The sequence below is a fragment of the Nannospalax galili genome, unplaced genomic scaffold (assembly GCF_000622305.1).
Source record: "Nannospalax galili isolate Female #2095 unplaced genomic scaffold, S.galili_v1.0 scaffold690, whole genome shotgun sequence".
In the NCBI taxonomy this organism is placed as follows: Eukaryota; Metazoa; Chordata; class Mammalia; order Rodentia; family Spalacidae; genus Nannospalax; species Nannospalax galili.
In genome coordinates, this window is record NW_008329288.1 from 575,108 (window position 1) to 599,180 (window position 24,073).

Genomic DNA, 24,073 nt, shown 5'->3' on the forward strand with positions numbered 1-24,073 from the left:
GCACTGCCAACCTAGGACAGTAAGGAAGTGTTGGGACTACCATATTCACCTGAGCATAGTTGGCCCCAGGACCCCTAACCTTCCATATCATCAAGGACTATGGAGAAAGAGACCCTACTCACTGGTTGATTTCTACCCAGGTGACAAACCCAAGGCAAAGTAACTTCCTTTACAGAAAGTTAGACTTCTGAGTCCTTCTACCTGAGGAATTCAGGGACCTTTCTTCACCCTGATCACCCGGGTAGTGATCCCCAAATAAGGCTAGGGACTTTAATTTTTGTCTGGAAAGCATAATGGTGTGCTGAAACGAGCGACAGATGGAGCGTTAGCTACAACACAGTGAAGAGGCCACTTCTGTTCTGACTTCTTCTGGTTTAAAATAAACCTTTTGGAATATATCATCTTGGTGGCACATCCATCTCTAAACATCTGTGCCACCTGTGAAATAAGATGACCAGTGTACCCCAAAGCCAAAACTGGTCATGAGTTGCCAGCTCTTCAGGGGTACACAGCTGCCTTCCTTGAACTGAACCTTAATGAGATTCAGGAGCAAAGCTGAGGTCCAGATGATTTCAGGATGCTGACATCAGCCACAGGGAGAAAGAGTTCGTGCCAAACAAAAATGGTTCAAGCCTGCCCAGGCTCTGCCAGTCTGTTGGGGAGAGGGAAGCATCAGGAAGTACAGAGTCCAAGTTCTCCAACTCCCAGTCAGAGACCAGCCTCACTGTCCCACGTGCTTGTCTTGGTGGAAGAAGCCCAGGGGAGAACTGAGACTCTTTATCAGCTCCACCACGAGTGACTGATTCAGATGCCAGCTCAGTGATGCTACTAAGAGACCATTCTCCACTGGGGATAGTAGCTGTGTTTGCACTGTCTAGGGTGATCTGCCCTCCTCTGAGGCCCTAGCACACGTTTAGTCCCATGGCTCAGTTCAAAGAGGGCTTTGCTTTCAAGGAAAGGAGTGGTGTTTACCAAAGATGTGATCATGCCACCGGGAGACTAAGATTTGCTTGACTTGGCTTGGCTGTGTACTTAGCTGCCATGAACTCCTGAGGCTGAACCAGACTAGTAGATAACCTTCTCAACTTAAGCCAGAATCAGAAATCAACCATAGTCATGTCATCTCTACCACAGGCTGCCCTATACTGACCCAGGAGAAAGCACCAGGTATCAGACATTACAGCCTAGGCTCCTACAAATGCCCGGTTGGCTTTGTTGCCATCATTTTGCCACCTGTTCACTGCAGCACCCACCTCATGGGCTTGCTGTGGAGACTAAATGGATCAATACCTGCAGAGTCCCTCAAGCAGTGACAAGCCCTAGTAAGCTGTATGCAAGCATTAGCTGCTGTTCCCATTTATTCAACCCAATGAGCATTTGCAGGACATCCACTAAATGCCTGGATGACACTGAAGACCTGTGAGTGGCTAAAAAGTTACTTTCTCCTTGCCTTTGAAGAGCTTCAAATCTCTGGGCAGAATCCACCAGTGTCTTGGGACCTTCTTCAGAGCATAGAAACTCACCCTAAAAGTGTTTACAGCAGTCTCTCAAATCCCCACTTTCCAAGGTGGGAGGTCAGAAAGCTAATGACCAAGTCTCTTTCTGCCTGTGAGACAGGAGGGGCCCTCCCTCCAGCTCCCAAGGTTCTCTGCCAAAGCTGTTCCCTTAGACTAAAAGTCTATATAATTTTATTTCAACCCCATATATATCTTCTGAGATGCCACCTTTAGTCAGGGCCCAGACTCCATTTCCTTGCAGAGCCACGGCAGCCAAAATAAACCATCAAAATTATCTTTTGTTGTAATAAAATTACACTGAGAATATGATCCCATGACCACTCTCAGTCACCCCAGTTTGGCACCACATACCACCCTGCCATTCAGTACTACCTGACAGTAAAGGGCTGCTCGCCCTCTGAAGCCAGTTCCTTACCCTGGCCTCCTTTTCATCAGATTGATGAACATTTACTTAACACCGTCTAGCAAAAGACCACAGAACCAAAGGTGCAGCTCAGGAACACCAAGTACACACAGCCTCGGGAAAGTCCAGGCTCTTCCTGGGAATAATCACAATCGCTCATCATTCAGCAGATATTGAGTACATAGTATATGCTAGGCACCAGGGGTGAAAAGAATAATAGGAGCCATCTCTTCATCCAAAGAGCTCACAATCCTGCAGGGAAGACAAATGTAGATAGCTTACAATACACTTGGATGAGTCTGATAATGGAAATATGCACCCAGTGGCTCCTCACTGTGGGTAATTTGTTTAAAATGTTATTCCATTGCTGACAGGCTTTTCATCCTCCTCAATTGCTGCTCCCTCTTCTCATCTATTCTCTGGCAATTCCCTGGGTATTCCGTGTTGATTAATTCCCTAGCCTGCCTTGCCCTTCCTTCTTGTTCCTTATTACAAACTCCTATTCGTCCTTTAAAACCCTTCTTATAGGTGAGGCACGGTGGCACATGCCTTTAATCCCAGTAATCCAGGGGTCGATCTCTGTGAGATTGAGGCCAGCCTGGTCTACATGGCAAGTTCCAGGCCACCTGTGGCTACAGAGAGACCCTGTCTCAAAAAGGAACAAATAATACCTCCAACTCTTTTAAGCATTCCTTATTCTCCACTCTTTTTTCCATTTTTCATATTTTTTACTTTTGCGCATATTATTCTATTGGATTGCTTACAGGTTGATATCCTTTACTGAAGAATAGATTTCTTTATGGCCTAATACAGTATCTAGCCTGTACTATGGCTTCTTAAATGTTCACTGAATTAAACTCTGCATAAAATACAGGAGGCCAGCCAGGCATAGTGGTGCATGTCTGTAATCCTAGCAATTGCAGAGGTAGAGGCAGGAGCATGAAAAGTTGTAGGCCAGCATAGAAGAGATTTTGTTTAAATTCTATATTTCTATTATGACCACCACCACTTAGTACTGCTTTGATCATTTTCATGAGGCAGGAACTATGTGAGCTCCTCAGGTTTCCCTAAAAGCAACATTGAAAACAGGAAGAATCACAGATGACTTGTCTAGTAAGTGGCACCTGTCACAAGATAGTATTGCATAAATTAGTACTTTCCCCAGTCTGTATGGTTGTCTCTGTCTCTGCTTGCCTTTATAAACAACACACACACACACACACACACACACACACACACACACAATCTTCTAATGTATCACACAGAACTGCATTTACTATTTCTAGGCATTGGTGATTGGATGTAGATGCCTCTCCTGTATTCTCATAGTATCTGTCTACCTCCACACAAGAGCATCTCTATATACTGTGACTTCTGATTCCTCAGTCTGAAAATTCCTTGAAACATGTGTGTCTCACCCATGTTTCTTCTTTATTCCGAGTCACTATCAAGGCACCTAGATAGTGAATCTAAGTGTTTAAAGAAGGAAAGAGGGAAGGAGAGAAGAAAAGAGAGAAGGCAGGAGGGATGATATACATGTCCTGGACCAGGTGTGTGATTTAGACAGGAAATCTTCCTAATAAACCCAAATGCTCTTCAGCCAAGTGAAGGAAAAACTGGGAGATCAGTGAGCATCCTGCACCTCTGGCATGACTAACTTAACCCATCACTTGCTATGTGTCAAACATCCTAGACTGTTGCTTGAATCCTGGGACCCACCACTGCCTGCAGTTGGTCCCACTGGCCCCTTGTGCTCTATTTCACTGAGCAATCACAGAAGAATCCATAGATGCTATGGAACCATTTATCTAGTCAGCAACAGTTCTGTGTCAGGCCCTAGGGACATGGGCCCTCTCTTCTACAAGTGGGTCACTTTAGAACAGGTCCCATCTTCAAGCATCCTACAGCTCTGAGTCTGTGTGCTCAACTAGTCAACTAAGGTTTTAGACCTACATAAGGACCAATGAGAGAGAAAGAATAAACTTTTGAAATTGAATTGACCTGTGGCTTTGGCCTATGAACTGGAGTGACTGAGATTTGGGTGTGCAGACAATGTAAATATGAAATGTGTCCACATCTTTTCCTGCATCATACTTAATGACCATTTTATCTGTGGTAAAAGCCTTTCTAGAAAAAAATCTCCAAATTTATTAGAAGCTACATAGAGTATGAAATCAGGCAAATTGCGGTCTCTCCCACTCATAATTCACTATCTGATTTGCAAATCCCATGGCAGGAGGTAAGTGACCCTGTGACCAAACCCATCTTTCTTCTGAGACTCAGAGGGAGGGATGTGAGATGCTCAGTGTTCTCCAAGGATGAGGATACTCAGGATACTCAGCGCAGGCCTTCTGTGTTCCCTATATCTTTAGCCCCGTATGTGTCTAACAGACACAGCATAATGAATACATCACTCTCTTGGTTCCCAGCTTCCCTGTTGAGATAATTACCCAGGTCATTCCACTCACCAAAGGGCCCCGCTACCTCCCAATGGGGAGCAGTTGCTGAATAGGAGGAGCCCAGTTCCCAGAGATCTGAGAAGGAGCTCCATTCCTGATTCTTTAAGGGAAGGGGCCTGCTACTTCCCCATCCACAGCCTACTGTTCCCTTCTCCTCTTACCCTGTGACTCTCCTCACACCTGTGACCACAAGGCTCCAGGAAAGTATTGCCTGTCACACTGTACCTTGATGCCCTACACGCTCCCGCCCACCAGGGCTCCTCAGCCAGCGGGAAAGCTATTAGAACCTGTAATTTCTCATTGCGGTTAGCAGGTGACAGGCTCCCATAACATGGCATCCATATGGCGTCACCCCTTCTGTTGAGCACAATTTTAGGGCAAGATTCATACTGCTTCTCTCTGTGCTCAAAATAGATGCCCAAAATTGGGATAGAATTTACATAAGTTGGCTGAAGAGACTGTGTTCAATTAAAAAGCTTTTGTTGCCAAGGAATTTTTTTAGTTGATACATATGCTCCTTTATTGCAGTCTTCTGAAGGGAATGATTCTCTCTCTCTCTCTTTCTCTCTCTTCCTCCCTCCTTTCTTCCTCCTTTTCTCCTTCTCTCCTTCTTTCGCTTCATAAGTCAAACTGGGTTGTCTACCTGCCCTGGAAGCCGAGTCAGCAGCAAGGGGCACAGGCTATGAGCAGTGGAAGCCAGGGTGTCTGCATGCCTAATCTGAGCAGGCAAGCCCAAAAGCTCTGCATGTGTGTATATTCTGGGTTCAGCCCCAGCGAAGACAGGTCACCCCACTTTGTAATCACCATACATTCAATGAAATGTATCTCTGGTTACTCGCATTTAAAAACACAGACCCTGTTTTCTCGGCCATGCAATAATACCATTCTTGGGACAAAATATTTGGGAAACAGAAAAAACATAAAGGAAAATTTTACCACTCTGAGAACTTTTAACATTTCTGAGTATTTCTTTCCAGCCTTTACTAGAACTATGTATATTCACACAAATGTGGGATTACAACATAGAAATACTTTTACATCTTGGCGTTTTTGTTAAACATTGTATCATAACTCCGTGAACATTTTTCTATGTCAAGAACATTGCAGCAACATCACTTTTAATGACTGTGCTACAAGGTACCTAATCATTTCTCTATTTGGGATATTTATGTTGTTATTTCAAATTTTGTTGCTCTTCCTAGATAGATATCGCTGCAATTAACATCCTTGACTTCTTGCAGACACCTCCATTTCTTCTCTAGTAAATTTGCATGGATTGCGATTTGAGGTACATTTTCCATAGACAAGTTGCCCTGAGCTTTTCACAAGCCTTGGGAATGGCTTATCTTATGATTAGTGCAAGAAGTTTTCTTTTTTTTTTTTTTTCTTTTTTACAATGCCTGTTTAGCAGCAGAAATGAAATCAATGTTAAAGAAAATGATTTGGTGGCGGAGTATTTTCCTAGGGAAAGTTAAACAACCATGGCTCGGGCATCTGCTGCTTGTGCCTGCTCAGCATTCATCTGCCTTCTCTTTTGCATAAGCATCTACACCTGTTCTCATTCCCTGGTTCAAGTGGAGGCTCGTGGCCTTCTGATTCAGGAGTGGCCAATCAGATTTACAGTGACGGGCAGGCCTTGGATTTGTGTCAAGATTACTAGGAAATGGTCTCTCTCTCTTCTGAGAGGTTGAGCAGGTGGGACATAAGCCTGGAGATGCTGGACACCTTCTCTGCCTGCCATGGCAAGAGGTAACCTAAGGATAAAACCAAGATGGCAGGAAAGCAGAGCTAAGAGGTGGGAACGAATAGAATACTGGCAACATTAATAAACTCTGATCTGCATAGATCTGATGCTAGCCAAAATAAGCCCCAGAGTTTGCAGTTTGGTGAACCATAAAATCTCCTTTATCACTGAAACTTATAAATTGGGCTTCTATTAGGTAGGACATAAAGTGTCTAGGGAAGGCAGACCACTTCAAGGACAAGTGACTGGGGCTCATACCTGTGTCCTCCACCAATAACTTCCTGTTACACTATGATTGCTACTACCTGCTACCAGTAAGTTCTGTGTTGAAGTCTTTAAGTTCAGACTTTAAGACACTGAGAGCCCAGTCGGATGATAGGGGAAAAAAATGCAGAGCACTGTGGGACAGAACATGGGAGCAAAGACCTGATAAATGTTTCAGGTGGTGGCCTGTTAACTCTTCCTGAAAAGAATATGACCAACTTTATTATGGATGGATTTAATTTGAGTTTGACTTTCATGATGGAAGTAGAGGTTACAGGATAGCTTGCAAGCCACACAGTATGAGCCAAAGGGAAGAAGCAGAAGGCACTTGGGTAGGTCAGTATGAGTGCACAGAGTCCCATATAAAGCATACAAAGTGTCAGTAAGCCATTAATGAAGAGGGAGCCAACTGTCACCTTGAGTGCCATATTTATGGGACTATTGTTGTCCTGGATTACATCTGACAGAGATATATTCCAACTAGCATCTCACCTCCTGAATTAAAGGCTTCCTGAGGTTGGGCACAGCCTTTACTCTGTACCTCAAGCTCTTAGCAGTTTACCCTTATCTTCTTTGGATGTTCCCAAAGAATTTCATTGACCAAAAATAGCTTAAGGCTAATTGCAGTGTTGGCCTGAACACAATCTAACAGATACTGAGAGATAACACCCTTACCTGGTTTTGGTACCTTTCCTTGGAAGTAGGGCAGGCAAGTGAGCACATTAGTGTTTCAAAACCATTAAACGCTCCACAGCTCTGATCACTGGCTGCCTTTTATTTTCCCAGATGACATGTCTGACCCATCATGCAAGACCAGACAAGGAGCCTTGCTTGTAAATACAAACTCAGTGACTATTTGGCAACTCAGATTCTTAAAATGTAGACTTTGTTCTTTTTATCCCTTGAGCTAGCCACCACTCTGGGCCCCAGCCTTCTCCTGACCTTAGATGTCCTGAATGCAACTAATCACCAAGATCTAAGTGAATAAACAGCTGAGTTTTCTGTGCAAAATTCTCTGGTTCAGGGTTCTCCAATGCTTCCTGATCAACAGAATCATCTGAAGTGCTTGGGAAATATACAGACTACTTACTGAGTGTTTCTTTTGGAAATCCTGATTTAGGAACTTTGGATCTGAGCCCAGAAATCAGTGTTCTAAGCAAACACCTGAAGTTATGCTTTGAGTAAGTTTAGGAAACCTTGTAACTTAACAGTCATCCTGGCTAGAGCATGTTAATTACCCATAATCATAAGCAACTGTTTCCCTTGAGGAAAAGTAGCTCCATCAAGCAGAAAGACCACTATCAAGAGAATTAGGTATCTTAGACTTGAACACTTGCCTGCTGGGTGACTTTGAACAAATTACATGACCTCCATGAACTCATACTTGTGCCTTTGTGAAAGAAGGCACTGTTTGCCTCTTTCCCTCTGAGGAATCCATTTAGATGATGTGTGTAAAAGAGTACCATCTATGTGAGGAATCTTCAGTGTGGCATCTTGGCTGCAAGCAAAAGCCGTAGGACAAAGTGTTCAATGGAGATCGGCCTTATGACATTTGCCAGCGATTTTTAAATATTAACACCACAAAAGCCCTCTGGGGCACCCTCTCCTGTCTCTTGCCAACACACCAAAGCTGGAAGGTCATCTTAATAAACAGCAGATAGCATTTATTGCTTACGCTACACGAGGGAAGATTCAGGATTAATTATTCAGACCTATCAATTTTATCCACACAATAGCTCTTTGAAGTCAGTACTGCTTTTAATTGTCATTTTGTAGTGGGGGACACTGAGATCTAAGAAAGGCATAATTCCTACCCAAAGTATAGCAGAGGTTTGTTTAGATAACCAAGTTAGATTTCACAGCTATGAAGGAGCACAGTTAGTCTTTGAACCTCAAAAGTTTGGCACTTGAGCTCCTATACTTTCCATACTCAAACCACATGATTTCTCAAGGGGATGAGAAGTCCCTGTGATGATAGAGTATCTTGGGTCTCCAGTTGTTTATTCTTTTACCCCTAGAATAATGCAAAAGGCAGCAGCTTCAAATGGGCCACTGCATGGTATCCATTGCTTTCCATGGAGTTTAGGCTCACCCTGTACCCTTCTTCATGGTTACTGCAATGTTAGCAGACATTTAACATCAGACATCTATACCAAATGGGCCCCGAAACCTTGATGAGGTCCTGTTTTGAGACTAGGCACGCCTCCCTTTAGGAAAGGCACCCACTAGGCACTTTGGCCTGATCTCTACCCAGCTGCTTCACATCTGTGTTACCTGATCATTCCCAAAAGATACTTGAGCTTGCTTCCTTAATCCAATCCCACCCCTCTAAGAGAAAACCTAGAGATCAGACAGATGCAATGGATCCCCCAAGTTTGATGCAAATGGGTAGCAGAGCTGGGAAGAGATCCCATACTCTACCCCAGTGCTCAGGGTTCTTTGAAGCCACCATGTGGGTCACCAAAGCCATGTTCTAGGTGGAGAGAAAAAAAAATCCCAAAAGTATCACAAGAAAGAATGTGTGGAGACAGGGACAGAAGACACCTCACAGTCTCCCCCATGAGACCTCTCTCTGCTCAAAGTTTTGCCCAATGCCTAGCAGTGGCCATGGCCCAGCCAGCTCATCTCCATTGTTCATCATGGCCCCTGGAAAGTGCAAGTACGTGGGAGAGGCAAGGCTGCCAGTGTGATTGTGGTGTTTTAATTGAAGGCAGCGCAGAAGAATACCGGAGACAGCCACTTTCTCTTTGGCCTGGGAAGAAAGGAAGGGGGTGGAGAGCTGCACAAAGCCACACCGCCGGCTTGCGCTCAGGTTGCCGCCTCGGAGTGCCTCGGAGCTCTGGAGAACTTTTAATAGAAATCTGCAGAATGAAATGGGCTACAGCTGTTTGCCTTGATAAATATATTTTATGCTACATGCCTCAGCCGCCATCTGTTTGCTGATATGAGCATTTCTTCGTGGCAACTAAGGAGAAGTCATCAAAAGGCATAGCGGGAAACACTTTAGGAGCAGGTAGAGAAGCTGAGGAGGGCAGGGCCATGGGATTGTGTGCAGAATGAAAGGGCCAGGCAGAGAACAAAGAAGATGGGACTGGGTGCAGAACAGAGAGGCCCATTGCACAAGTCAGATAACTCACCTGCCCACAAAACCCTCCGCATGTCTCTTGCAGTCCTTCTTTTGCTATTCAGTCTCTCTCCCTTCACCTTCCTGTGGCCTCTAAAGTTTAAGGAAAAGTGATAGCTAGAATTGCAAGGTCCTCCCAGCCTATGCTGTTCAGCAAGCATGCCCTGGCCGGAACAGAAGTACCCATCCACTCATTTCAGTTCAAGCTGCTTCCCTACACCTGTCTCCTAGCCCACCTCCCAACTCCTCTAATCTGGGCTGACTGCTCAGTGGACACAGAGATGGCTAATGGATAATGGCCCTGCAAATGATGGAACCTAGTCTTGGGTCAAGCTAATGAGTTGCTTAAGAGCAATTTATGATCCCTGGAGCCAAAACAGCTCCCCAGTCCTGTTAGGACTAGAGACGGGGTCATCACTTGCTTAGGATGGATGTGAGGGGGAATAATGGGCCCATTGCTATGATGTGAATAAGGTTTGTGTATACCCCTACCAAAGTTCCATTCACTGGAAACTTGGTCTCCAATATGATTGAGGTGAGAGTTTATGGAACCTTTAAGAGGCAGAGCTTAGTGAGAAGCAAGTAGGTTACTAGAGAGAACTCCTTCAGAAGAGATTGATGGCATTCTGACAAAATTCAAGTTATTTTCTGTTATGGTTGATTATTTGATAAAAAGTGAACCTGGCCCCAAATCCCTCTGGTTTCCTGTCTTGCAGTCACTCCCATAATAATGTCATCAGCAGTGTTGTGATGGTACTAGAAGGCTCTACCCAAAAGTATGCAGACACAAGCACTATGCTCTTGACTTTCTAGAACTTCAGGCCAAGCCACTTTTGCTTTAGAAAGTATCTAGCCTCAGGTATTTTGTTACAGCAGGACTAAGACACCCATTCCAGGGCCCTACAATATTTTCATAAATAGAAACAATTTGCTGGCTCCTGGATCATCATAGCAATAGAACACTGGGCTGATCTTAGAAGAAACCAGCTTCCCAGCTTAGATACCTAGAAAGTTCTGCTTCCTGAGTCCAGAGTCTATGTGAATTGGTCTTGCTTCCCCTCCTAGGGAAAAAAGGTGAAAGGCTTGTGTGACTCACTGCTGTCCTGAATGGGTCCTATCTCTGACATCTCACTAGCATAACCTGGTCTTTTCTGCCTCGTGTCTGCAACTCTGCTACCACACCACTATGAAAACACAATCCACATGGAGACTACATGGTGGATCCCAGGAAGCATCACACAGAGGCAGCCAGAGCTTCCAGCACATCTCCTCTGCACCTGCCTGAACTGCTACATCTGAATTAAAAAGAGACCACAGCTCTAACTGCTCCCCTTGGCAACACAAGAGCTGCCAGCATCCCAGCGCCTCCTTCCTCACCCTAACAGAGCTGCAAGTCTCCAGAATGGCTAGTTGAGCCATAAGTTCTGATATGGGGAGGTAGAGAGATGCACCTCCCCTCAGTATTATTGGCTTTGAAGAGTAAGTGGGCACCAAAGGCATGCCAAAGTGGCAGAACCACTGGGGAGCCAAAAAGACCACACGCTTTGAAGGAACATTAGTCAGAAGCAAACTGACCAAACACCTGCTGCTCGGTGCTACCTCCTCCCGAGGACGTGGGCAGGGTGATGGCTGGTGACATGCTTTGAGATGCTCTGACAGAAGGCACTAAATCACTGTGTACTGAGGATTGTGATTTGGGGTCCAAGAAACCAAGTGCTTTGGACGAGCATCAGGACTGCCGGCTGCTGCTCAGAGCCAAGCATGCCGCCGGCTCCATTGGAGCCCCAGCCCTGGTATTAATAAGTGTTTCCATGGCACTTGATGTTCTGTAATTATCTTCCCTAACACGTCTATCCCAGAAGAAGTGGCAGGCCAAATGCAAATCCTTCTGCCCTCCTTTCTGCCCACCATCCTTTGAGGAGGGGGTCCTGGTCTACCATCTACCTGGAGAGTGTAGCACCTGTACACTCACCTCTTCCTCCATTCTCCCACCTGCAATTCAAGGCCTGCTCAGGACAAACTACATCTTCTCATCCACTTACTCATTCAGCAAACACATGTTGAGGACCGACTATGTGCACTACTTTTGGGAGAGATAGAGCAGGGACAGAAACAAAGATTTCCATCCTCATGGGACCCATGCCAAATTAGGAGTTAGATAAGCAGACAAGTATTTAATGCTATAAATAACAGTAACACTGTGACTGGTAGACAGTACTAGGGGACGTGATTATTGATCAAGATCAAAGGATCTCTCATATTTGAGCAGGAATCTAAGTAAAATGATGGATCATGTTAGCCACACAAAAGCCCTGAGGTGGGAGCACAGTATGTGTGGAGAAACAGAAAATCCAATTGGGACAGATGGGAACCATGGAGGAAGTGTGGTACTATAGCAACATGTGATGCCAAATGGACCCCCTTTCTTGCATACGTGCAATGGACCTGCCACAGGTGGTCCTTTGGACCTTAGCCAGTAGCGGTTTTGTAGTGTCTCCATTTCACATGTTTATGGTTATTTTATCCCAAGCAGTTGAAGACTCCCCAGATTTCCTTCAAGATCTTTGTGGCTTCTGAGCCCATGGTCTTCCACTCATCCCGGTGCTCTAGCATCCTTGCTTCTTTCATTGCCTCTTTGAAGCCAACTGTGTGGCTAAACCTCACCTCATCCATTCTATGGTCTTACAAATCCACTCAAGTCTACAGCAGCACTTTGTAAGGCATGGGCCACCACACCCAGCAGTGTTTGCTTTTATAGCTTTAATTTCAAGCAGTAGTTCCCATGATCAAATTAATCTTAAGCAATAATCCATCTTTAGAGAAGGCATTTATTCCCTCCTCCATAGTCATTGATTTGTTCTTTTAGTTTTTTCTAAATTTCGTGTGTGTGTGTGTGAGAGAGAGAGAGAGAGAGAGAGTTCATGTATGTGAAGGTGCACATGTGTGTGTATATGATGTGGAGGCCAGACACCAGCCTTGAATATTGGTCTTCAGAAATTGACCACCTTGATTTTTGAGGCAGGGTCTCTCACTGAGATCTGGGACTCACCAATTTGGCTAGACAGGCTGACCAGTGAGCCCCCAGAACCTCCAATCTCTGCCTTTCCAGTGCTGGCATTATAAGACCTTGTTACCATGCCCAACTTTTTACATGAGTGCTAGGAACTGAACTCAAGTCTTTGTGTTTAAGTGGTAGCCATTTTACCAACTGAGCTGCGTCCCCAGTCCCTCATTTGGCTTTTCAAAAATTTATAATCTACTACATGAATGCTAGACAGTGACCTGGAAGCTGGGGATAAAAAAGATGACTAAGACAGCAGCAAGTCTCATGGACAAATTGATTATGATGAAGAGAGCAACAGAGAAACACTGTGCCACAAGAGCAGAGACAAAGCAATGAATATTTGATTCTTGCTGGAGAAGGTGGGAAGGTTTTCCAGTGGGAACGGATATTGAAAGATACATGGCAGCTTACCAGAGACAGAAAAGAGAGCAGGACATAAGAATAATGGTTCTCACCTTGGGGACATTTTGTCCCCAGGGGACATTGGGTAATATACAGAACTATTTTTGGTTGCCTATGGGCAAGTGAATGCTCCAGTGGACAGAGGTTAAAGGTGGCGATAAACATCTTACAGTGCAGAGTATAGTCCCTCAGTGAAAAAAAACCTACCTGGTTTAACATACAGTTCCAAAGTGGTGACCCCACATCAGAAATAAAGAGAATAATATGCACAAAGGTATCAAGTTGTACAGGGGGCTGGCAGGTCTCAGGAACAGTAGAAGTTTGAACATGAAGCAGATACAGAAAAAATGGAAGCAGAGAGGCAGGGGATGCTGTGAGCTTGAGTCACAGAAAGATCCCCAGATCCACCTAGGAAGCTTGCTCTCAGACAACAAAGAGCCAATTAAAGAGAGGCTCAGGTAGGTGAAAATAACAGCTGGCAATTACTGAGCCTCTGCTTAGGGCCAGTGCTTTATGTAACTTCTAGAGAGAGGGAGAGGGAAAGAGAGAGGGAGAGGGACAGAGGAACTGAGAGAATGGACTATTATTTCTACATTACAGATCAGGAAACGGAATCAAAGCTCAGAAGAAGGAAGCTTTCTGCTTTCTGCTCAAGGTCAGCCAGGGGATCATTAGCAAAGGATTCCAATTCAAGGGAGGACCTGTTTGACTCCTGAGCCAGTCACCTTGAGCAGACCAACCTCTCTCAATCCAGCCTCCAGTGGAGATATGGATCCAGCTGCTTCAGAGAGCATCCCTGTGGATGGAGGCCACAGTGCTCTGAACACAGCAGGTGCCCAGTGAGGAGGAGATGATGGTGGTACAGAAACCCAGCCTGCAGTCAGGTGTTCGTTCTGTGTTTCCATTGGTTAGCATGGTCTATATCTCACAACATACACAACCTTACCTCCAAGGAGCCACTGAGCATATGCTCGCCTTTCCCTCCTTTCTTGTCTTTCTTTTTCTTTTTCCCCTGTCCTTCTTTCTTTTCTTTTCATTCTTCCTCCTCTCTCCTTCCTCCCCCTCCCATCTCCCTGCGTATCTCTGTCCTTCCCGTCCTTCCTTCTTTCCCTCCCTTCCTGTCTTCCCTTCTCCCTTTTCCTTCTTTTCATCTCTCTCTTTCCTTCTTTGATTATCTTTTGCAAACTGGTACACACCCACCAAAACGGATACCTTTTTCTCATGCTCATAAGCAGACTACATTTCCCAGCTCCCTTTGTGGCTCTGTGACTGAATTCTGGCCAATAAGCCTTGAAAAATGGAGCATGCATCTCCATGGAGCCTGACCCCTCCCCCCATCCCCAGTGATTTTTTTTTTTTTTTTTTTTTTTTGCTCATTTATCACCTCCTGTGCCTTCAGAAGAAGCCTGTGCAGAGATTTTATTCAGTGGACACCTGGGACAGAAGAAGCACAGGCTCCTGAGTCCCAGGAAGGCAGCAGCCAGCTCATGCCCTCTGCATTGGGTGTGAAGTGAATGATGGAGTTCTAGTGTGTTAAGCTACTGAGACTTTGAAGTTGGCTTGAAACAGAAGGTAGACTTGCCTGCTGACCTAGTGTGGGCAGAGAGAAAAAGCATGTGCCTGAGACTTAAGGGCCATGCATGCACAGACGATTCAAGCAAATGGCTTTGAAGGTAGAAATTCCAAATGGAGAGATTCAGCCATCCTCTGGCATGGTGTCCTCCTGAATGCTTGCTCCACTGTCTCCCATATGCGATTCTGTCACTCACCACCTGAAGATACCAGCATGCATGCATGCACAGGTATGTACACGCACACACACACACACACACACACACACACACACACGAAGAGAACAAGGCCAGAGGAGGAACCCCCAGTTATCCACCTGCTGAGAGCTGGCCTGGCTGCCCTGCCTTATGACTTCTTGTACCTAACTTGCAAGGAAAATTGTCAAGCTGAATCTTCTGATTTAGTGTCTTGCTTCCCAAGGTAAAGTCAGGGTTGGTATAGGAGAATACAACCTGACTTTATCTTGGATAGCAAGGACTGGATATTGGGTGGGAAAAGAGGAGTCTTTGTTAAAAAGAGGGAAGTGTGGTTTGGGTAAGGAAGAATAACCTAGACTGATTATGTACTAGCCTGCTCTCCCTTTCTGTGCAGGGCCTGTTTCTGACTTCTGTGGTGTGTGGAGATTAGCATGACCGTGCCCCAGGAGGAGTGCTGGAGGATCACTACCTCAGCCTCCCTCTAAGACACAATACCTCCCATACTCCCCTTCTGTTCAGCTCAAACCCCATGCATGCTCACTCTCTTTTCCCAAGAGCCTCCAACCCACTAAGGCAAAGTGTCTTCCTTTTCCTCCAAGTACTTCTTCTAGCATAATCTCCACAGCAGGGAAGCAGCCAGGAGCCGCCCTGTGGCGGCCTCGGTGTTCCAGGCTCCTGGGAAGGAGCTGCGCTGGCACCCTGAGCACAGGCTGCTTTTCCCTCCTTCACAGTTAACACCATAAAAACACACATCTCCTCCCCTCCAACTCAGCCAATTTCCATGTGGAGTTAATGCTGCTCTCTCTGCCTCTCCTGCTTGGTATTGCTAAATGCCGTTCCCTGTGGCACTTGGCACAGGCCTACAGGGAGAAAATAATACAGAATTAACCTTGAACATAGGTGTGGGGGTGAACAAAACAGCTTTACCAAGAGTAGAATAATAAAGGGCCAGTAATCACCCCCTTAATGTTAGCCCTTGGGGTGCCATGTGGGAAAACCAGTGCTGGATTTTCCTCTTCGTTAATAGGACTTAGTGCCTGGATTAGTCCCCCTTCTTCCCACCTGCTTGTCCAAGCTCTGCTGACCAGGAAGCTAGCTATGAAATGGAAATCGGCAGCCCTGACACCCCCAGAATCAGACACAGGAGGAGAGGGATAGCCGAGCTGAACGATGCTCTGGTTACAAGCCAAAGCTGCCTCCAGTAGCCTGAGACCTGGATACCCATATGCTGGGATTTAGGGGGTTGCCTTTATATAGTTTGGCATAATTCCGCTATTCACAGCAGGTTAGATTGCCTCCTTCTGCTTTCCCCTAGTTATATTTCATGAGTCTGATTCTCAAGAACCATCTTTGCCCATCATGTGGATGTTGGGGAAGCCCAGGCAGAAGTTTTCATATAGTAATATACTTAGACATTCCCCCCACCAGGAGAGGTCTTGCTAAAGTGTAGATCCTAATGCTTTTGTCTGGGGTGGGTCTAGGATTGTGAGATCTGACAAGCTCCCAGGCAATGCCAATGCTGCTGGTCTGTCAATCATACCTTCACTTGGTGTCCATAGAAAGTGAGCTTCTACTGGGTTTAACAGCCTGGAGGTGTATTTGTTAGAGCAGGACTGAGGCAGTATCAGGACCTTGAGTGGAATACCCCGTGCCTTTCAGAACTGCTGATCCCTGCACCTCAAAATGTCATGAGTTTAAAACTCAGAGGAACCTTTAAAGTCAGAGCATTCTGATAAATGAGACAGCCATTCCGCATCAAGGTGAATAGGAGAATGGACTCATTTCCAATAGCACATGGACATACACAGGCTATAAACAGTGACTCTTAACTCTATGGTAAACTTGTCTTGACTTCTTCCTGCAAATGGCCTCTCATCTTGAGAGGCTCATAAGCTTCCTTCCCTCTCTAATACCAAAAATGACTTGGTCAAAAGTATCCCAAAGATTTTAGGGAGATGAAGGCAAGGTACAAGGTACTCACCAGTGCACAATATGAAGGCCCTTTTCTCTTAAGATAGCTTCATGAGGATTATCAGACAATACTGAAATTGCAGTGCTCAGCCTAGTTCTGTTCTTCAAGGGGCCATGGTTGCTTTCTGGCAGACACCAGACATTGCATAACAAGACCTCTCCAGTCTAGAGCTTCTCCTGGGACAAGTGGCTGAGCCACTCAATCCAGAGTTCTCTGTCCCTCACCTAATGTTCTTCCTCTTCTCCTATACACTTAATTAGCTTTCTCTCTTAGAATTACCACTTCTCTTTGTTTTGTCCTTGTTTCACCCTTTTGGGTATGGCACACCCCATTGCCTTCCCAATTACAACTGTGGAAATTCAGTTTCTCCTATATCTATTTCTGACTTTGGAATGAGAAATGTATCCTCAATCACCTCTTTCCCCTTTAGACTGTCCCTCATGATCCCATTCATTCCCTGGGTGTCAATGACTATCAGTGTTCTGAAAGCCCCCAAATCTGTACCATCAATGTCCCAGGATCAAATATCCAAAGACATCTCAAATCCAAGGTGTTCTGGAGTGTGCTGATTGTCAATCTGAAAGAATAAAGTAGATAGAAGAAAGAAGGAATTTGATTTGCCTCTCCTATCTTATGAAGTGACATAGTCATCTACCCAGTGACTCTAGCCAGACCTAGAAACATCCCCTGTCTCTTCACTCCCTCCCAACATTCCTCAGCTCCATCAGCTTTTAAGTCTTAAACGTTATTGTCAATTTCTGTGGAACATAGACCCCATCATGCTCTTGACTACAGTTGACTCTTCATACACTTCTTCCCCCACTTTAGGTATGTTACCTCCTTTTTCAAATTGAATTAAATTTTTTTTATTTTAAAAAAAAAGTCTTTTTAAGTCAAGGTCTCACTATGTATCCCTGGCTGGCCTGGCACTTGTTATGTAGATCAGGCTGGCTTCAAACTCACAAAGATCTACCTGCCTCTGCCTCCTAAGTGCTAGGATTAAAGACGTGCCCCAACATGTCTGGCTTAACATTTTTTTAATTGGTATACACACTATTAGATTTTACTCCAACATTTTTATTTATTATTTTTTAATTCTACATGTATGAGTGTATTGCTGTAAGAGCAGCCAGTACTCTTAACCGCTGAGCCATCTCTCAAGCCCCTCATTCCCCCTCATTTTTTAACAAACTGTTTTGGTTGATTCTTTTCTCTCCCAACCCCTGCCTCATGGCTTCCTTCCCCCCGCCACCCCAGCATCTCCTTTTCTCCATCTCGTTGCCTGTTTCCTCCCCTATTCCCATACTCACCTCCACTTATATGTACACATATAAACACTGTAAGCTCAGATCCTTATATGACACAGACAATGTGATTTTTGTCTTTCTGAGTCTGAATTACCTCTTCACACAATGCTTTCCTGCTCCATCCATTTTCTCTCAAATTTCATTTTTCTTTACAGCTAAATAAAATTCTACCTCTTTTTTTTCAGTGTTGGGGATTGAACACAGACAGGTCTTACACATGCTGGGCCCTCCTCTTTTGCAATGGCTTACCATTAACCATCTCTGGGGCTACTTCTCAGTCCTCTGTGGCCTCCCACAGTGTGGTACTGTTTGCTGCTAAGTGAGTAGCATGAGAAAGCAATGAAGGAATGAGTAAGTCAGCCTGGACAGGCTTTTAGCATGTTGGGAGTTTTAACCAGAGCCATATTACTCTTGACATTCATGTCATTTAGGCAACATTAATATTTTCCCTCAGGAAAATGACGGCTCCCAATTATTCTGAGAAAGGAGAACTACCCCTATGACTCAGCAGAGAACAGCAAACTCCACCCACCCATGATGGTTTTATTCTCTCCAGAGATAGGGTCCCTGCAGGTGGAAGTTTGCCACACAAATCCCCTCTGATTTATTTCTGGTCAGTGGGGAGACAAGAGCAATAAGAGATTGTTTAGAAGAGGTTAATGAGCCCCATGCTGGTGGTTCAACGGGGTTGTTTTTCTGCTTGCTTGCTTTTTGCCTGTCCTTTCTCTGCCTAGAAACCCTTATCACAAAGTCTTTCTATCTAGTCCATGAAATGAGCCAGTTTCCACAGCATCTTAACCGAAATATCAAAACACTTTATAGGACCTGAGAAACAATGTACTAAGGCTACATGACTGTACGTGCATTCCAATTTGAGATTTCCAAATGTGCTTTCCAAGCCTACCACATGCCCACAGGAAAGTGAGTTTCTCCAGGCGTCAAAGCCTTCATTTACAAAACCGATCCCTGTACATCACAGTTATTATGTTACCATGGGAGATAATATCAGCATTTTATACATTCCAGGTCATGTTGTAAAATTAAAGGTTATTACATTTGAAGATAGACACGTTATAAACAGATTTTTAGAGGTGGCTATAGTGAACCAAAATTATGAAACCTGACCACTGAAGAGTGTGAAGCAGAGGGAAGGTAACAATGAGTCCTGAGAAGATGGCGAAGGCCCCAAGATGAGTTGTTGAAGGGAAGACACTAGTTTTCAGAGGGAAGAGGAGCAAGAGACAGTGTGGAGAAATCAGCAGTCTTGAGTCAGAGACTTTCAGAGGTCATGCCAGGGAGTTTAAATATTCTCCAAAGATCGTGGAGCAAGTAAAATGTTTTAGGCAGAGGCAGTCCATGGTAAAGTTTTTCATTTATGAAAGCCATTTATACTACAGTATGGAGATTAGACCCAGACAAGCAAGGCCAGAAGGTAGGACACTGACTTAAGACTGTGATTCTCAAAATCCAGCTTGATATGGCTATAGCCATCTTGGTCAAGACCACTGTCTGGCTTTTCAGATGGCCCTAGCATGCATTCCAAACCTTAGGAAGGGAGCAACAAAGTCAGCAACAGACAGCCATCAGCACCCTTTAGTGCTAGTCACTCATACCCAGACTGTTGTGACTGGTATTCTGAAGGACAGTAGTTTCTGAGAAAACCCATGCACATTCTAGGTGGCTGTTGGTCACCTTTACCTAGCTTAATGTATAAGCTGATTCCTCTTGCCTAGGGAGTAGGAATTCTCTTGTTTTTCTACAGTTTAAGACACACTTCTGTCAGTCCTTGGGATCCTTAAATGTCACACTGTGCAACCCTGGGTCTGTCTGCTTTTTTCTTTGCCTTCAACCCCTTCAGTCTTTCTTGGCTGATTCTTATACACTGGGATTTCTCAAGACTGACAGTGATTCAAGTGAGAGAGGGCAAATGGCCAGGGTTGGGAGGGAAATAGTGAGGATGGAGAGGGGTGGCTGGACTCAAGACATTGGAATCCATATGCCGGGGTCTCACCCAAAATATAGTTCAGCAACTTCAAGCTACTGCCTCCAGGAATGAGGGCTAGATTTGCAGATGACATGAATTTCCAGCCAGAAGCTATTTGAGTCACAGCCTTGAAATCTATCATTTAATTAATCAATAATTATCTCTACTTTCAAGGATTGGACAAGACACTTAACCTCCTCCAAACTCCAGTTTCCTCATCAATAAGATAAGGAATAACAATTGCCTGCTTTATCAGTTAGTTGTGGTCTCAAATCAAATACACATAGAACATGTTTGTAAATAGTCAAACATTGCATCATTGTGGAACAGTGGTACCATTCTTCAGAGAGCCAGTCACATCAGACACAAAAGAAATTGAGAGGAGATCCGGCCTCTCATCGGGCTCTTGCCTGATGCTTACTGGCCCTGCCTTGATTTGTAATAGGCCGAAGCTTATTTCTATGCTTCCTTAAATTTTATAAAACCTTTCGTCGTGAGAAAACTTCACAAGAATCTTATTAGACACAGTAAAGACCAAAATCAGCACAAAGCACACATATAAAAGCCTTAGCAAAAAATAAAGATTTCTCTGGAGGCTTTATATGTGTTTAAATGGTGCAGAGAACTAAATTGTGAAATTACAAATGAGATGTGGAATGGCATATTTGATTATACAGAGTCATCTGCAATGCTTCATAACACGTAAGAAATTCGAGAGGCTGTTTATCTGACAGTGAGCTCTAGCAGGGATCTGCAGAGAAACTCGTGAGCTCTCCCAGAACTGTTAGACGGCAAGGTGCTTCCGGGGAAGGTGCTTCCGGTGGAAGTGCATGAGCTCGCCTTTAACCTGCAGCGTTGGTCTCATTTTCTCCCCTAAAGCTAAAGGCTCACAATGTTAATTCAATTTGATTTATGTGAAAAGGAATGGAAATATCAGCGCCATTTAACAGGCAACGAGATTGCACTATAAAGCAATGGTAAGGCATGGTGTCTGTTCTCAACCAGTTTGCTATCTGTGAGGACACAGAACCACCCCACACAGCCGGTGCTCACAGGCTTCCCCCCCTGCCGCATTCTGGGATTAAGTCCCAGGTCCACTGTTTACTAGCCTTGAGGGCTTGGATTTCCTCTGCTGTAAAACAGAATTGATGTCACCAAATGAAATGACACATGTGCACAGCCTGTGTCTACATACTGCAAGTGTTCCACAGCCAGCAAGACGTCCTGTGTTTTGTAGATGGTGCTGTGACTAAAATGTAGCAGAAAGACACTCAGTGATCCAGGGACTGCACTAACGGAGCTCTTGGCCTCCTCTGATGCCCAGACATCAGAATTCCTGCTGCAGTGTCCCAAGATGCACATGACACAAAAGCACCTTAACTGCCTAAGAGTTCTGCATCACTCAAACTAAAAGCCAAGAACAAATGCAGTTTCCCTTCTTCCAGTGTCTGACTTCCACTGGGGCATCCAGAGCCAGGTTTCTTCCTCACCTCTGACTCTGACTTCTTACCCCTGCCTCTGATGCCATGGATCTGAGCCAGAGCTGCCTGCTGTGGTGGTGTTCCCCAAGGCCAGTTTCCGAAGGTGCTGGCGCTGCTGCAGGCAGGTGTTCGGGAAGCAGGCAGCAGAGAGCAGATTGAGGAGTGCATTGAGAAGTCTCTGGCACAGATGCAAAAGCAGAAGGGAAGCTTGTCTCTGTGCTCTGTCTTCCCACTCAGCAATTCAAGGAGAGGGACAAGGGACTCCAGATTGGAGCTGTTTGTGTGAACCTGGCCATGTCGTGTGTCCCCTACTCCTAACCAGGCCATTGAGGTTGCACCCCTGGAGGTCAACGTCAAGTCATATTTAAAGCCTTGTGCAGAGGTCCACAGCAGCCCTAACTTTAAGAATTTATAACCTGAATATAGAGAGCCCAGATGAATTCATCACAGAGGACAAAAGCCACATAATAAATCTGTGTGAGTGTGTGTGTGTGTGTGTGTGTGTGTGTGTGTGTGTGTGTGGTAGTACACATATGCACAGATATGCTGAACAGATGGAGTAGGATGGCAGGACACTTACATATTTTAACTTGATTTTACTCCTTGATCACTGTTAAATGGATGGGGGAGACAGAGATAGATGTTGAAAAATTAGGGCCAAGGCATAAATGAAGCATTCTTTCCAAGCGGAAACTTCTCTTACTTCCCTCATGCAATAAACCCCTTCCCAAGAAGAATTTGTGGCAGTATTTACTAAAATCTGTTCCATTTTCTGATTCTTACACACAAAAGACTTAGAAACAGCTTCCCATTTGAGGAGATACTGCTTCTCTAAGCTTTTATCATGGTGCTTGTTGTAGGAGCACACCTCAGGAAACCCCAGTTATAAGACCCCTTAGTTAATCAACTCAGAATTTTTTCAGATACTGCCTAATATCTTACCTAACTCTTCAATACATAGATGCTAAATGGCAATCAAGGGTGCATATGGTGTGGTACATACTAAAGGGCTCAGAAAGATAAAGAATTATAGATCCTGCGCCTATAACCAACCATGAATCCCTACTAACTTGCTCTGCTAAACTAACCCCCAATGTGCCAGTCCCTCACTGTCCAATTGCCTTCATTCTCTTTCTCCTCCAGACCTCCAACTGGTCAGCCAGGTGCCATGTCTTCCAGGGCCCCGACCCAACCCTCAACCCCTAGCCTTCCTCAGTACTCCTCATCTACATCCTCAGAGACCCTTGGGTGTGCATTTTCACAGCACTTTTACCATATGATATTAAAAATCATGGAGTTGGAGATCTTTCTCTGACACTAAATTGCATGACCTCTTTACAGGGCTTTGTCACCCTTTAAATTTTATTTTTATTACTATTATTATTATCATTATTATTATAAGTGTATGCGTGTATTGCCTGCATGTGTAAGTGCACCCATGTCGTGTAATGCTCATGGAGGTCAGAAGAGGGTGTCAGATCCCCTGGAACTGGAGGTTGTTAGCCACCATATGAATACTGGGAATCAAACCCAGATCCTCTGCAAGAACAGTCAATGCTCTTAACCACTAAGCCATCACTCCAGTCCCCTTGTCACTCTTTAGCATATAGCATGTGCTGGCCACTCTTACGGGTGCATAGGTGTTAAGGTTGCCAGGGTTTACTTGCTCAGATCTCTGTCCATCTCAGTTGGCAGGCAGTGGGCTCAAGGACAAGATGATCTGGCTTGGATATGCCAGTGCCTAGCACAGCTCTTGGCACCTAGTTATGAACATATGAAAGAATGAATGAATTTATATATGAATGAATAAACCTCCAGTTTCCCTTTTGCTTTCTCAAAAGTGTTTCCTAATTATAAAATCTACTTGTAATTCTTATTGTCTGCTCTGCCTGTGCACACACAATAAGAACTAGTTCATTTGGCTAGGGGAAGATGACTTACCACTAGAACAGATGGGAAGAGACTTTAAAGGCAAAAGCTTTCACCTGGGGCTTGCAGCATGGCCAGGATTTAGGGAGATGAGTGGAGAAGTGCGGACACCCAGGAGGAAGGGACAGTGACAGGAAAGGGCTACCATTCTTGGCTGTGGCACTTGTTTTCCAGGGCTGATTTGTATGAAAAGTGGACACGCGGTGTTGGTTCTTTTCCTAGTCTGTGTTCTCTACGTTCACTTCAGATTTTCAGAGCAAGTGCCTCACCTGACTTACTTCTTCACATAAAATCACTCATAGCTGAAGAAACTGGGGAAGGAATCAGAGGGTCAGAGGGTGAGCACATGTCTCAGCTTGCCTGGATCTAAGCATTTTCTAGGACTTGGAACTTTCGGTGATGAAATCAAGAGAGTCCCAGTCAAACAAGGAGATGGTCTCCTTAACCCTATTAAAGAGGTGAAGAAAAAAATAATAAAAGTAACCTAAAATAATTGGTTTATCTGGGCCAACTGTATGGCCTTAAACATCCAAAAGGAAAGTATAACCAAAGATTAAAGGGGTCAATATAATTTCTTAAGAGTCTATGTGCATAGCTAAAGGCTACATAACAAACAACAATGCCAGATAGGAGATACCTTCTTTTGAGTTGTTG